Source organism: Halyomorpha halys, unplaced genomic scaffold (assembly GCF_000696795.3).
Source record: "Halyomorpha halys isolate HHAL.00 unplaced genomic scaffold, Hhal_1.1 Scaffold469.1, whole genome shotgun sequence".
Classification (NCBI taxonomy): domain Eukaryota; kingdom Metazoa; phylum Arthropoda; class Insecta; order Hemiptera; family Pentatomidae; genus Halyomorpha; species Halyomorpha halys.
This window is the reverse complement of record NW_027114062.1, coordinates 210,406-227,346: the sequence shown is the minus strand read 5'-3', so window position 1 is coordinate 227,346 and position 16,941 is coordinate 210,406. Positions and strand designations below refer to the sequence as shown.

Sequence of the window (16,941 nt, the reverse complement as noted above, 5' to 3'; positions counted from 1 at the left end):
TATATATATCAGAGAATATCAATCACACTGTTAATTTTAAATCATATACAACAAATTTAAACCAGCATCGTGCTGAAATTCTAAGCAAAGTTAATCTATGGCCATGATGTTTTTTCTTGTATTTGCTAAGATAAATAATATGTAATTAAAATTGATAGGTTTTTTTAAATGAACTGGAAATAAATTTAATGAGTAAATAAACTGGAATAAAATTGAAAATATAATGAAGATATAGCAAACTTGGGATTGTTGGGTAGGGTACTCAATGTATATATAATGTTGATAAGGTGAGTAATTCAAATAGAGATTTTAAACTAAGAAATGTAATCATTGTTACTGTGAGAATAATGGGTATTTGGACATTGTGATAAACATTAATTTATCAAGTCCATAATGTTTTCCTAATTTATGAAGTTTTATAAATATTTGACTAATGATAAATAATTGACAAAGGCATAATGGCCTGCAATTATGTTGATTACAGATGTTTGGCTCTGATAGTATAATAAGATAGACAATTTAATTTTATCATAATGTTTTTTAAATTAATTTATAACGAATGAAATGTATTTAATTTTTTTTTATTCGATAGATCCTTAAAATAACGTCCAAATGGACGTTTTTAAATAAATATATTATTCTATTTCTAACTAATTCCAACTGCCTATTATTGCAATATGCAGTAATATTACTATTTATTGTCATTCCGTGTTCGATTTATTCATATTTGACTCATTCTGATGATATAACCGTCGATATGAAGGAGCAGCCGCTGCCAAATACAAATAAACACTACGTAAACACCTGCGGCTAAATATGGACAACGTCCTTGTCTCGGGAAAAAAGAAAGAACACGGAGTATGTCAAGGAATCATCCAAAACTAGATCTCTCCAAGCATTCCCTACATGAAGGTTAAGCGACTGGTTAGTCATCAAAGGGCGAACATATCTTATAAAAAAATTGAAGTGGTTTAGAGTTAATAATTTAGGTATCCAAAAATCTAGATGTGTAAAATATTTATATACCAAACTAGCTAAAGTATTTATTTATAAAATAACGTAGTACAATGTTTGATATACATTTTTCAGGACGTTTGATGGTGAGTGTGCGTCCATATATTTTTTAATTTTAACTTAATATTATACCCTAATCTTATTTTCACAATTTTTTTATTTTTATTTTTGTTATAATAATTGTAAAATTAGCTTCCTGGGATCATTCTACTATATCTCCTCCTTCACCTTAAAATGTATTTATAGTAAACCTTCTGCTTACTAATAAGAGTCTTTTAAAATCTTGAAGATGTTTAAATATTTTATGATTTTACATCATTCTGCTTTAACATTGTATTACCACACAAGACTGTAAAGACAGGAAACTGCACGTCGATTTCGACTATTACAGCTTTTACTAGACAAACTTCCAATTCATTACAAAAGACTGATCTACATGACTGTAATTAGGCCGATCTGGACATACGAAGCTGAGCTTTTGGGCTCCACTAAACATTCGAATTCCTTTCGAATGCAATCTTTACAATACAAATCCTTCGTAAAATCCTCAATTCTCTTTACTTTGTCACAAAAAAAATCATCCATAAAGAATTTAATGTCCCATAAGTAACCAAACGAGCCCGAACCACATACTCTCCATAATAAACTCCCTAACCACCCAAACCCAATAGTTTCTAACCTTGCTTCTTCTATTCTTGACAATCCTACGAGGCGCCTGAAAAGAAGATGGGCACGAGACCTGCTTATGTAAAAACGTCATTAGAGTGTTACCAATGAGTAGTGTCTCTACACGCCTGTATCACTCCATTATAACTGAGATCAAATTTACTGAATGTATTATCATGTGAAGTTGTAAATTTCAATAAAGACATTTAAAAAAACATTGTATCCAAAACACTTTAGACACTATAAATTTGAATTGTATTCATAAGAAAATTCCTATTTAAGTTTTAATAGTAAAACGAAAACCTAGATTATAAATATTTTATCATTTTTCTGTTTACAATATTGAATTTTACAGTACTCTTAAAATGCTGATTCTGATAAAAAAATATGTGAATAATTTTGAAAAACCTTCAAGAAAACTTTTAAATACAAATTGTTTAACATTGTATTCTAACTGTGTGAGTAATAATACTGAAAATTATTTCCATTTTAACGTGTATTTTTAGATTATTCATTGTAATTTACTAATAATTAAAAAATGATGCTCTGTATTCAAAGAAGCAAGGAAGTAATGAAAGTAATAAATAACATAAAAAGAGAAAAGAATGCCTTGGAAGTGATAAAGGACCACAATTTAAAAGAAAAAAATTTAGAAAAGAATCAATATTTCTGTTTTAGTACAACAGATTTGCAGTCTTTATATGTATGTATTTTCATGTTTAATTATAACTTGCATGTTATCAACTGAACAGTTTCGGCTATAACTTGCCTTCAAATGCTCATATGTTAAAGAAATCATTTGTTCGATATAGGTATGAATAGAAAGAAGGAGAAATCATGTTAGTAAACTATTTATATCTCAAACTTATTTTAATAAAATATATTCTTAATCAAATTACCTAACACAAACCGATTATTTTATGAAAATTCATTAGTATCTGACTTTCTCTTTTATTAATTCTCTTAAGTAATACATAATTGTATATTTTAACATATTTCATGTGTGTTTAATTAATAATAGTTTTATTGTTATACAGTAAATTTTATAACAGATAGAAGACATTTGAACCAACACGATGCTTTTAGAGATTTTAAGCAAAAGAAGTTTATGAAAAATGTGGTTAACATTTTATGTTACTATTTACAAATAATTTTAATAATGATAAAAATAGACCAGAAGGGAATTAGAAATAAATTAATTATAAGCGTGACCTGAGTGTATGGAAGGTTAAAAATAGTTTGCTTATATGATAGCTGATAGTGTTAAGTTGATCTAAAATTAAAAGTTTTAAAATTTAATGAAATAGAGACAAAATATATAACTTGACATAAGCTTATTAATAATTAATATGATTTCCTATTAATTTATGGTTTCATTGGGTAATTTGACTTGTAAATTATGACCTAGGCAGAATAGCTTGAAAAACGTTTTTAAATTATTGGATGTGGCGTGTAAATTCATATTTAAGCTATGTTAAATTATTAATTATAATGTTGTTGTTAAAATTGTTACAAATGAATGAATAATTAAAGCTGTTAATTGTTAGATTGTCCTTGAAGATGGCCGAAACGTTGGACTGTTGATGTATAATAAAGAATGTTGAGACTCAACATGAATACCAATTGATTTATATAAAAATATATTCTTAAACAAATTACCTAACACACCTATTATTTCGTAAAAATTCATTCTGACTTTCTTTTTTATTAATTCTCTTAAGCAATACCTAATTTTTAATTTTTTAACATATTTCATATGTGTTCAATTAATAATAATTTTATCATTAATATGTATGCTTTTTTTCTAACTTCATGGTTCACACATCGATGATTAGAAACAAGTTTAGTTACGTTATTATTCTCACTTATTTTCGTTATTAATATGTAAGAGTATGATTGCATGAATCATAATTGTGTTAAAAAATGTAACAGGTCGGGTATATTTGAAAGTTTTCAAGGGAAATTGTACCGACAGAAATTAATAGTTGCAACAGTACAATTTCAGTCGAAATTAAGCAATCTAGGGTTGTTCTATTTACAGGTTGCATAACCTGTTATTAAATCTTGACTGCGGTCATATTTTGTCACTGTACTTGAGTATTATTTTTTTTTTAATATCGATTTAAATTTAGAAATTAAAAATATTATTAAAACTTTTAAATATTAAGGAATTATCGATCATCTGGGTTATATGACCATTGGTATTGAATTTAATATTTTTTAAATTTTAAAGCTGACAGAATATTTTGTGGAAGTTTTTAATGAGTGCTTATAAGGTTTTGAGTAATACCAAACCCTATATGCAATATAAGTGATTTGAAAAAACCAAACCAAAGGGAGTTGATAAATATGTAATTTCATGACACTGACAAATCTTAAATATTTTTTTACTGGAAATATAAAATTCGTATTTTAATATTTGTGAGGTTGACCATCGATGCTCTCATTTATTATCTGCACTATCTGATTGAAATTCAGATTGAAGAAATGAAATTCATTAACTCGGTTATTGTTATGATGCAGGAATAAAATTCATATTGTGTAAAGTTGCTTAATTACTACTTTTTTGCTAGGTCCATGCCAGAAGTTTTTCTCATTTTTCTAATACATCCTCTAGCTGATGTCATGTATTCATTTTTTGATTGAGTGGATATAGGAAGCATTTCTGAAACCTCTTTCTTTTAATCTGTTCTAATCTTTAGAATTTCCGTTTGTTTTCTTTCTATTGTAGGTTTTTGTGCCGACTTGGATTTATACCGGGAATATTATAAGGAAGGGCTCTACCCAACCGAATCCACACACTCCTTGTTTTATATCTTAACTACATCTACTAGGATTGAATATACAATTACGTTATGAGGATCCATGATACCCAAAAAATCTAATATACATAAAAAAAAAAAAAAGAAACTGGCTTTTTATATCACCTGTCTCTAAACTGGCTTTCGAACAGACTGCCCTCCAAACTAATGATTTCTCTCCATTTTGGTTGGTTTTTGAAACTGTTTTTTTTTTTTCCTGCGTTTTTTAGCTGATTATTTTTATTTATTTTTTATATTTTAGAAATGAAATCGAATGAACTTGCATTTTCTCTTATACGTTATTCGGTACGATACCAATTCTGGTAAGCTTTCTAAAGTTCTGGAACTGCTTTAGAAACATTGACATCAACAGACAGAAACATGTCAATCAATATCTTGAGTTCAAATTAGTTTTCAGTCCTTTATTCAAATACAATCTATTAGGTTTTTCATAAAAATAAATAAATAACTGGAAAAGTATAGATCATAATTTGAAATCCTAAATTCAGGAAAAAAAAGTGGAGTATAACCGAACCAATCTGTTAAATGATCCAACAGAAAAAAAAACCCGACAGGATCCTAACAATCCAGATCAGATGACTGACAACACAAACAATCAACAATGATCAGACCAGTTTTTTTTATTTTGCTTTTTTCAGGTCTTTGATTTAAATTATCAAATCGTGACGAACCTTCCCCCTTACCACCTCACAAAAAAAAAACTTTCTTTTTAATTGAATCACGAGATTTATAATGAAGTCATTTATTGGTCATCGTTTTTCATAACCATTTTTATGAATGCCAATTCTTTTATGATAATTAAATCAATGTTAGTGAATAAAACTTACAATTTCGTAATTTTTATGAGAGTATATGACTATGAAAATAAAATTTTAAGCATAAATTTTTCTTCATAAATTATTTAAAAAACTATTTTACCAACAATTGATAAGTGCTTCTAAGGAAATACATACTCTCTTCTTTTGTTAGTTTTTTTTTTAATCATTTAATGATTATTATCTAAATGATTTAATTAGTTAGATCATCAATATAAAAATCATATAATATTTGTTAAAAAATACTAAGTATGGTAATTTATTAAAAACACTGTTATAATACTTTTCATCAAGACCTTTATATTTTTTTCAAAATAAAATTTGTTTTAAAATAATTTTCATGAAATAAAATGATCCATAAAATTACAAGTAGCTTTTCAACCAAGTATTTTGATCAAATAGAATCGATTTTTTTTTCGAAAATATCTAAATTAACGTCGTTTGGACCTATGAACCTACTATTTAGTATTTAGTGAAAATACTACAATAAATAATTTTCATCAAGACCTTTATAGTTTTTCAAAATTAAATTTTTTGTTTTAAAAAAATCTACATAAAATAAAATGATCCCGAAGATTTACAAGTAGTTTTTTCAACTAAGTGTTTTCAATCAATAGAAATCTATTTTTTTTTAATGGAAATTAAATTTATTTTATATATAAATTAATCCTATTTTATATTATATAGAGTTTTCTCGATCTGTTCTGATATTTATAAGTTGGTTATTTAAATGTTGAAGATATCTAAATTAAAGAAGTTTTTAACTATGAACCTACCACTATTACCACTACTTATCTAATTACGCCTACCATGACACTACGATTTTAAAAAATATTTTCCAATAATATTACATTACCTGTTATTTCTTTTTCTTAACTATTTATACTTCCTTTATTTTAAGTATTATAGTATATTATCATATAAATTATGTTGGATATAGGTGTTTTCCACATTAATGATTTGTATAATATCGCACTGTAAAGTATAAAATAGGGAGGTATTATTTTAATATCGTAATAAATTTGCTAACGGACGTGTTAATTAATATTTTCGTTTTTTATGCTTATACAGTTTTATATTCACATACACAGTATATCGAATTTTCCAAATGAAAATATAACATGAAATCAGTCAGTTGTCATTTTGACGTTCCATTGACGTCAACTAATTCAGTTAAAAGTAAGCTCTATTGACGTATTTCAACTGTTAACTCTTTATCACCAAGCAAAAAAACAGTTTAGCTTTATGAAGACCTGAATTTTCGTTTATAGTGCATTTTGTTTTGGTATAAAAAAATAAAAATAAAAATAGGATTATAATAATATATTAGTTATTGCTATTAAATTATTAAACCTATACTTGACTGAATCGTTATAATTATTATAAGCATATGCTGGAACGCCTTTATACAAACTATAATTAAACAAAAATAAAAACGATTAATGAATAAAAATAAATAATAATATATTTATTGTTACTAAGTACATATTTACTGATTTGAACATCTTATTAGAAACAGGTATTCGCCAGTAGTAAAGAAGTCTTCCGGAAATTCCATGTAAGTTATTATCTTTTCGGGTGTATCTTTCTCTTTTTAATTATAAAGAAACCAGTCCTTGCCTTCCCAGAAACACATGTCTTACCTTCTCCATTAACCGGATTTCTAATACAGCATCTGCAAAGTAGATATGAATATTATTAGTGATTGCGTAATTACAAAGTAAATTCTTTGCGTACTTTGAAACACGTACTCTGAAAGTTTCCAGCGGTATTTTATATTTTATAGGTTTGTATAAAAACAAGGAATAATAGTTTAAAGATTTTTTATTTATACCTACAATAATCCCTTCCATGGTAAAATTTTTAAACCTCCTTCTAAATAAATTCAAGTCCCTGCTTTAAAGATTTTTTATTCGTCTCAGACCAGTTACCATTTTAAGTTGTACTAAAGTTTACATTTTAGTTTATTTATTCAATTATAACATGAAATAATAAATTAATTATGTGGAAATTATAAAATTGCCTTTCGAACAATCTACATATAACATCCGTACGAAGCATGCTTCAAACCATCTGTCCATAATTATCGATAGTTATTAGTATGAGACTCATTTTATTTGTTTATAGTTTTATTGTGGTATGTGTAGTAAAAATAATAATTCATAACCATATATAATAATAAATAACATTAAATAAGTGTCAAATCATTTTCTGAATGCTCCTCTTTACATTCTAAACAAGCTGTGATCTGATTTCTGTTTTGTTTAATTGTTGCCTTCTCTTTCTAACCAACAACAAAAATCTCTCTTCAACCGAATACCATAAAAATTAAGATTTGGCAGCTTTTTTACATTCAATATTTACGTAATATCTTTTTTTTTTATCCACTGCCTCATCATTATTTTTGATATAGGGGTGGGGAACATTATCTACAGAATACCATCCCATACTAACTATGGTGGGGGCAAAGTTATCATTCTGTGGTACCACCTCGATATCCAATTCCTCTCCTCCCCCAGGCAGGATCAGTACCGGTGCCACTGCAGTTAATGAGGTTGCTAAGGTTGGCACTTTAACTCCCTTGGCAACAGACGGCCTCTAGATCACGATATCGATGCAGTAAGAAGAACTGACCTTTCCGCTCTCTGGGTCACCTTGACGAGTTACCCCCTTCATCATCATCACTTCCTGGTGAATCCATCACTAATTATACTGAAACCACAACGCCTAATAACAGCGTACACAAGGATTATGTGGAGGTTTCTTCGTGTTATATGCGTCCTTCAACTCTTATGTATCATCAACTGGTCTCTATGTCATATGCTAAAATTCTTTGTATATGCTTTAATTTTATTATTTTTTCTCAAAAACAAAAAATATTTCAGGGCTACGTTCCGTTTGCTTGATAAACCTATACTTAAAGCATACTGCACGCATAAATTACACATCTCACGTCAACTTGTCAAATGATAAATGTTCAGAAAAACCTGGTTTGCAGCACCCAAAAATTATTCCTTAATAGGCAGATTTTGATGGGAAAAAATTAGCTATTGTTGAAATTAATAGCTAAAATTGGCATGGGTAAACCTAATTCATGAATGAACCATTAATAAATAAATATCGATATACACCATAGGTGTATTAAATATAGTCCTTATGATAGCTGAATCGGGTAGTTTCTAACTTCTTTGTGAGAGATTGATTCCTTAAGTTTTAAATGATTTTAGTTTTTAAACTATTTTTTAAATTAACAAATAATGAAATATACTGTACTGATAATAATGTAATGGCATTTTCATATTTTTCGAGAGATGGACATATGCAACTCATAATCAGTGGAAGTTTTAAAACGAAATACAGATAGTAATGATTACTTATGAGGATTATCGTGTCTGGATTACTTCTGACTTTGATACCAATTTTTAATGAAAATTTTCCGGAAATTATCATTTTTCTGGAGATTTCTATTAGGTAGATAATTACCTATATTTCATAGTTAATGGTTAATCGTTTGAAAACTAAATTTTAGGGACTGGATAAATATAAGTATATTCAGAAAGGAGATTTCTGATCTCGTAGATTTCATAGATTATAGAAAGGAATGGAAAAAATTTGATGAAATTGATACTAGACCTATTTTATAGCAATTCCCAATTTTTTTCTGCATTAAGGTCAAACTGTTTTGAAAGCGAAAGTATTCGAGGAAAGCTGATAATATCGATACGGGACCAACTCGGTGCAATCGCACAATCTCTGGAAATTATATCAAAATCAGGTGAACGGTTCGATCAATTATACCCAAACACAAACCTTTGACTACCTAAAGAAAGATATGGAACTAAATTTGTTTCTTAATATCAAAAACGTAAAATACGCGTGAAAATTTTCGATTTACTTATTGTAGTGAGGAAGGAAATAGTGTTAATAATAAATTGAATGATAGTTGTATCCGATATTTTTTTTTTGATAGAATTATTTATTGATAGATATTACAATCTGCCACACAGTTGTGGGCAATAGGTAATAGTGATGAATGATCTCATATATAATAAAATAAAATTAAATAAATTAAATAATGAAAAAACTCTCTTAAAATATATACAAACAAAAGAATTCGGATATTAAATAACTATTAGAAAAATGTAGGCAATACCTTGCCTTATAATCAGTGTAGCTCTTTTTTTTTTCTTTTTTTTTAAAGTGATTAGATTTATTTATTGATAGATATTACAATCTGCCACACAGTTGTGGGCAATAGGTAATAGTGATGAATGATCTCATATATAATAAAATAAAAAAATAAATAAATTAATAAAAATAAAAAAATAATAATAAAAAAAATAAAATTAATAAAAAAACTCTCTTAAAATATATACAAACAAAAGAATAGACAAGATGAACATAATCAAACTATCTGTATGAAAAATAAATAAATAGAATAACATAATGATAAAATAATATATACAATAAGTGTAGCTCTAATCGACGCTATCCGCTATAAACCCCCCGATTTTCGTTTTAGTAAACTGTTCTACTGCTGTGATTGTTTTGTTTCCTCTTTATTTATGCGTCACTAGCTATTGATGATTTATTTTAATTTGCTTAATTGATCAAACGGTTGTTGCGGATCTCTGGAGAGGAGAGGTATGATGAGAGAAAATAATGAATTAAACGAATTGGTAAATTGTTGTTTGGCTTTGTGCGAGAAGGAGAACAAATGTATGTATGTATACATATAAACAATTTTTTTTAAAGGAAAAAAAGTATTTGAAGTGTATTGTATTTAGTTTATTGATTCTCATTGTTTGATCTCAAATAGCAAATACATAATAGCAGCCCAATGTATTTGGACAGCATGGCCAAATAAAGCATTTCTCTCTGTAGTATCCCGAAGAAATAGAAAAGTTGAAACTCTTATTAGGTAATATTCTATTTAAAAATAATCAAAATTATAATTACTTCTAAGTGGTTTCAATAATTTAATTTTTGACAAAAGCGAAAATTAACTATGGCATACAATCTCACTAGTTTATATTAATTTACTATGTATATACATATATAATATGCAAGTGGGAGTGAGTAGCTCATTGGTAAGGCAATGGACTACTAACTCCAAGTACCCGGGTTTGAATCCGGCTGTGGCTAATAATTAATATCTGTTATCTGTAGCTGTTGAGTCAGCCTCCTTGCACAACCGCTGATCTAGTAACAATACTGCCTTGCAAAGTACTGTACCCCTGATCCTTCTGGGTTGTTGCGGTACACATTTTTTTAAGCTATATGGATTTCGGTATTTATTTATTTTAATTTTTTTTATCATTTGTAGTACCAGTAGGCAAATGTTGAGAGGTCAATAGACTGTGATGATATAATGTTTTATTTTGCATGATATACATAATAATACATACCCATGTGTTATGGTATGTAAATTACAAAAGCATGAACAACAAGTATAATAGTGGTTAATCCAGCGAAGACGTTTACCGAGTTAATCTAATTCCTTTAAGATCCATTATTTTCCCCGAGCGACATTCCAAGCTATCATTAAGGTCGAGGATTATCGGTAGTTTTCCACCGCTCCAAGGGAAGATGAGAAAGTGTTTAGCTAATGCGATAGTGACCTTTTGTTGCAATCCAATGGAATCCTGCGAACCGTGCCGATGGTATGTGCAACAGCGAGTCTTTTATACCATCCTTCGTAGCATTTTCAAGTCATCGACCTACGAAATTCTCTCATATGAATATTAATGGCCGTCTTGAGAACGTCTTTTTTACCGAGCTTGGGGCTAATTGCGTTGGAAATCGTGACATTTATTGCCCACAACATTCCAACTCTGAAGTGGTAGTTCTTGCAGTCTCTCAAGTCTTCTGGATTATGTTTTTAAATAAAAATCGATTCCAGCCGATCGGAATATAAGAAACGTACGCACTTTATGTTTAAAGAGGAATTAAATAGAAAAGTCCTGTATGGGCTGTCTGTACTATTTATTTAAAGACTTAAAATATTATATACATCTCTTAAACGAAAAGAATTCATACACAGCTAGTCCTATATCTGAAGTCCTACTTCTGCAGACAAACAATTTATACATTTAGGTGGAAGAGTCTCAGTAGAAAAACACAAACAAAATTTGGAAGATAAAAACTTTTGAAACTGCATTATTATTTCCACAATGAGTTTTAAAATTTATGTTAATTACGTTATATTTTTATCATTTTTATTCTAGTGGAAAAGTAGCCTTTAACTTGGCATCACATCATTCTATCAAAACCGACATTAGTAGTAAGCACATTAAAATATTAATTACGCGATTATTCTGAGACATGGGCCCTTGATGTTTGCGCAAGTTTCTAATCATAATGACCTGCTTGTTAGGGAGTTTCTAAATATTGTAATTTCTAAACAAATTCCATCGTTTGTGAAAATTTAGACGGAGGGGTCTCACAGTTATTGAGTTTCAATTTTATTTTCCTTTTACATGAAGACAAACCTTGGTTGAAATTTATTTTCCCATTATGTCAGTAAAAATTGTGCATATACTCGTGTATATTTAAAAATATTAAATTCACAACCAGAAAGAAAGCAAAATTAGGATACCAAATTTTTGAATTTTTTATTTAATAAAAATTCAAATTTCTGGGAACTTCCTTGAAATAAATATAAACTACTTCTGGTTGGAATCGAAATTTTCCATAACCAACGAAACTGAATAAAACATAATTATCATTTTAATTCAATTTTCAGTACAAATTCGCACTTGTATCACTTCTCATTTTTTTTTTTATTCATCATATTGAAAATAAAATACCATAATAAAAAATTTATATGGATAATTTACTAAAAAAAATTATTATTTTTATTTTGTTGCTAATTTAATATATCTGTTAATTGATTGTTTGAGAGTGGTTTATATTAATAATAACACCAACTTCAATATACTGTAAATTTTTTGTTTTAAAACCTCCAACGTTTCGGCCCTTAGGCCATATTACCATTGAATAGTATTCAAGGAGACAACCTTAATCATTGAATTGTCACACAATTCAATCAACATGTCTTTTTGCAGAATATTTGTCCTTGCCATATAAAAACCACACAATCTCAATACAAACACTATCCTTCAAAAAATGTTTTTCCCTTTCTATTAACCACATCAATGGAGAGTTAGTATTGGCTAACACCACCTTCAATAATTAGTAATATTGAAGTTGGTGCACTAACAATTTTTATTTTAAATAAATTATGTTTTATTCATTTCTACAGATGTTTTTTGCTTCTTCACTACCGAACTTTGTCTCCATCTTTTTTTATTTTTTATTTAATGAGATTCATCAATTTCATAAAATACTACTCAAGACTAGTTTGCTCATAAGTAAACATTTTTTTTTCACAATACATTATAATAATCATAAGCTTAGCCAAAGTTGAAAGGAGATCGAAAATGTTTGGAACTATGGTCTAGTTTCAATCTTATTTCCTTCTACTTGAGGCCATAGTTTGGTTGAAATTTCACAAGATTCATTATAATATGAATATATAATATAATATGAATGCATGATAAGAAGGAATTATTTCATTTATAGTCAAATTTAATTTTCTCCAGGAATCTTTTGTTTAAATAATTTCACTATTATTTAATTAATATTTATTTTTATTCAATTTTTCTTATTTTCATAGCTGTATTATTTTTGTTTTTGTTACATTTGGATTTTATTATCTTTCCTTTATATACAGTATGAATGGAGCATTAATACGGAATGTCCGGACAACTTTGATTGTTGTTATTCAATAAAAAATAGAAATAAAAGGTTAAATTAAAAAAAAAAAATTAATTTCATCAAGTACTTCGCTTAGCTATTATATTAAATTCCTATACGACAAAGGATTAACCTTTAAATATAGGTAATTACATATAACCTGGTTGTTTTTTGTTTTGTTCATTTTGCAATGGCTATGCAAAATCTTTCATTTCAGCAACAAAGAAGATTTTGTGCATTTTGTTGTTTTCTATAATCTAGTTTGACCTCATAAACTGCAAATAGGTAATAATTACCAATTATAATTATTTTTACTGATTCAAATGCACTTGTAATCTATCATTCTTTAATACATAGCCAATTGTATTGCACCAATTAATAGAATTTTTACCAGTTTTGTCTCAACACATTTTATTTTTCTTATAAGTCCGACGTTTCGGCCAACCGGCCATCCTCAGGGATATCTACCACAAAACAGCTTTTATTACATGTACGAACTTAACAATTCAAAATTAATTAATATTATTATTTATAATTTATCTTACCTAAATACAATTTTGTAACTAAAATATTTAAACACTCAACTTCATGCAGGCTATTCTGCCCAGTTCACAACAAGAATTTCTGTGAAAAATTAAAACATTAAGTAAACATATTCTTTTGTTAATAAGTATATCCTACGTTATGTCTAATTACCTAATTAGTCAACTTTTACATTAAAACCCAAATTAAATTCCATTTATCACAGTCACTTGTTAAAACTTTATCACAACCTTCCTTGTAACCTTCCTCCACTCAGTTCAAGCATTAAAAATATTTATTATAACAATGTTTTTGTTAATTTTCCTCTTTATTTCATTAGTAAAAATCCCATCAAGGCTAATTATAACTATCCTTATTTAGTTTATCCTATATTTTTCATAAATTAATTTTACTCAATATCTGTGCATAGTGTTGGTTCAATTTTCTTGTATCTGTTTTGAAATTTACAGTATGATTAATCTTTTCAGGTATGTAATTGAATTCAAATATTTTCCTTTTGAACATATTATTTTCTTTATGTAAAAAAGTGCAAACCAGCAACAAAATTAACCAGTCTCAATAAAGGGTAAAGATTATAAATATAATTTTAACATTTACTTACATATATAACTTGAATAATTATAATATATATAATCTTCGAGCACTTCTGTTGTTTTTATTCCTGATATTAAAAATATAGTAATGAGATAAAAATTAGGTACATTGATGAAGAACGTTTTGAAGCTTCTTTAATCAACAACCCGCATATTTTTATTTTTGCAGTTGGTAAAAGTTTAAATTATTTTATTTCAGTAACAAAGCAGATCAGAGTCTATCGTTCCAGTTTGTTCTTTTGTTTATCTGCTTCGACCTCAAAATCTGCAAATAATCAACACAAATTCGTTATTTATACCAATTCAATTGTGCTCCTGGCCTCAATTCTTTTTCTTGATATGTTCTTTTGACACTAATTTCTGAGTCGCTAGCTCTTTTATATGAAGGTATTTTTTCCTACGGAATGTTTTTTGCATGTCTTGAATTCTTCCATATAATATAGCGCAGGTAGTACAAGTAGGCTGAACAACTTAACATACAACAACTGAGTAACTTAGCATACTATCTTGGTCATTTTCAAGTCCCGTTTTAAGTTCAGGCTTTATAGGACGTACGTTGTTGTCTTAAATCTACCATTCTATGGCATTACTTATTTTCTCCTGTTTTTTTTTCTCCTAGCAGTAATTTATTGAAGAGAAATCGTAGTCATAAACGGGAATACTTTTTTCTCTCGGATTAATGTTATTATGACTTGCGATGATAACCCTTAGGAATAAAAAAAACAACATGAAAGAACTTACTGTTACAGTAAAAATAGGTTTATTACTCATGGTGTTGTAGTCTCGGTATTGCCATTGATCTCCTTCAACTTGTAATGTTCATCGCAACTTAAAGTAGAAAGGAATTAAAGTAGCGTATTAAGTTAAGTGAAAGGTTTGGAAAATCACAAAAATTTTTAGTTCACATTGCTAGATTCAATGAATCTAAACGAAAATGGAATTTTACCCATTTAACTTTAGCTTTTAATCTTTTAATTCGTATATTTTAAGATTTTTAGTTCTCCACTGGAAAATGTCTGAAAAAAATCCTATGAATCTTCACTAAGGTAATTTATAGTAAAAGTGGTAAAACTACGCAAAATTTTTATTAAAAATAAATGTTGATACTAAACATTAAATAGTAAAATTTTTAAATGTTTGAATTTCAATTTATAAGTATTTTTAAAATTTTAAATTAATTTGTTCAAGAAAGATGTGTTAAAAAAAACTGTTTTTAATAGGTATTTGACACTTCTTAAGTGCAGGAAGAAGTTAAACGGCCAGAAGGAATGGACAGATGTTTCAAAATGCTCATAATATTTCTGAATTTTTCTCTCAACATATTTTTTATTGATAATTTATCTTTATTTTTTTGATCCAACAAAAATGCCTTACTATAACTTCTGCTATATTTCATTTCTCTTATTTTACCTGTTGCTTATTTTGTCCAATTATTTATTTCTGAATATCATTTTCTAATGTTTGAATTACACTTCTTCTGTTGTAAAGCTAAGTTGTGTATCTGATAATATCGTCATCCTATAATTTTTTTCATTTTAAGACGGTTTTATATTCTCTTAACAATGTTAAAAATGTCTAGTTAAATGTGACGTGTTTAATTGAAAATAAAGAATGATCAATTTTTCTTTTCTTTGTTTTTTGTCTAAATTATAAATTATTTGACGCTTTATATCTGTAACCATAATTAGAACAAAATGTTTTCATTCGTAATACGACACTTTATTTTTATTTTTTCAAAGCCCTTATAAGAAAAATTATTAATGACATATATAAATATATTTGTATGCATTATCCCTTTTTTATATAGAACATCTACATGTCTTAGGGAGTATATTAATTTTGTGGTCTGTATGGATAAAAGTATATAATGTGCTGGGGCACACATTATTTCTGAATTTAATAAAACTTAAACTAAGAAAAACTAAAACCAATACTACGTGTCCTTACTTAGTGTTTTACCACCTGAGGGGCGCAGGAGTTTTGGCGGTACATATACTAAAATTGGAACGATAGAGAGAAGATTATCATGACCCCTTCACAAAGAAGACACTTAAGCATTATACTGACGACTTATATAAGCTTATGGTTTCAATCATACTAATAATAGTAGTATAAGTATTTAACGGGTTAACTAAATTACTATACTCATAATTGAACCGTGTGGTGTTAGTCATTAAAATTAATTTTCATTTAAAAATAATTATTTTATTGGTTACCAGGTGCAGTGTATCAACTTAAAATACTATTCAATGTTTCTATATGATGGTGACTGGTTAGTTTTAAGAGAAAAATCTTTTATTTCAAGCTAAAAACATAGAACTTTCTCTAAAGTTTTTAATATCTCAAATCTCAAAGTTGGACTTTCACCACTTTTCCTCCCAACGACTAAACTGTTTAGTCTTTTTGAGAGCTCTTTTCCAACCTCACCTACCATTATAGTTTTGTATAAAATCTGAAAATATGATAATTAATATTTCCGGGTTTCTTTTCTCTTTGTCTCGTTCAAAAACACTTAATCTAAATCGTTAAAAGTCCATTCTCTTCAAATACCGTATCTAGTATTATGTTGAGCTTCTGTGAATATCCTTTCTGTCTGTAATCATTTATTTTTTTTTTTTAATTGATAGATAGATTTATTTATTGATAGATATTACAATCTGCCACACAGTTGTGGGCAATAGGTAATATTGGTAAATGATCTCATACATACTAAAAAAAAAAAAATAAAAA

The 16,941-nt window shown here is 27.7% G+C and overlaps 1 protein-coding gene and 1 non-coding gene across 4 annotated transcripts in view; both read left to right on the top strand.

Annotated features, from left to right (window-relative positions):
* The window catches only part of ssp6 (short spindle 6), a 242,148-nt gene that overhangs the window by 94,533 nt on the left and 130,674 nt on the right, over positions 1-16,941 (top strand). The window lies entirely within an intron of this gene.
* LOC112211925 (U6 spliceosomal RNA) lies at positions 16,186-16,287 on the top strand. Its single transcript, XR_002945766.1, has one exon. It is a non-coding gene; the product is annotated as a U6 spliceosomal RNA (small nuclear RNA).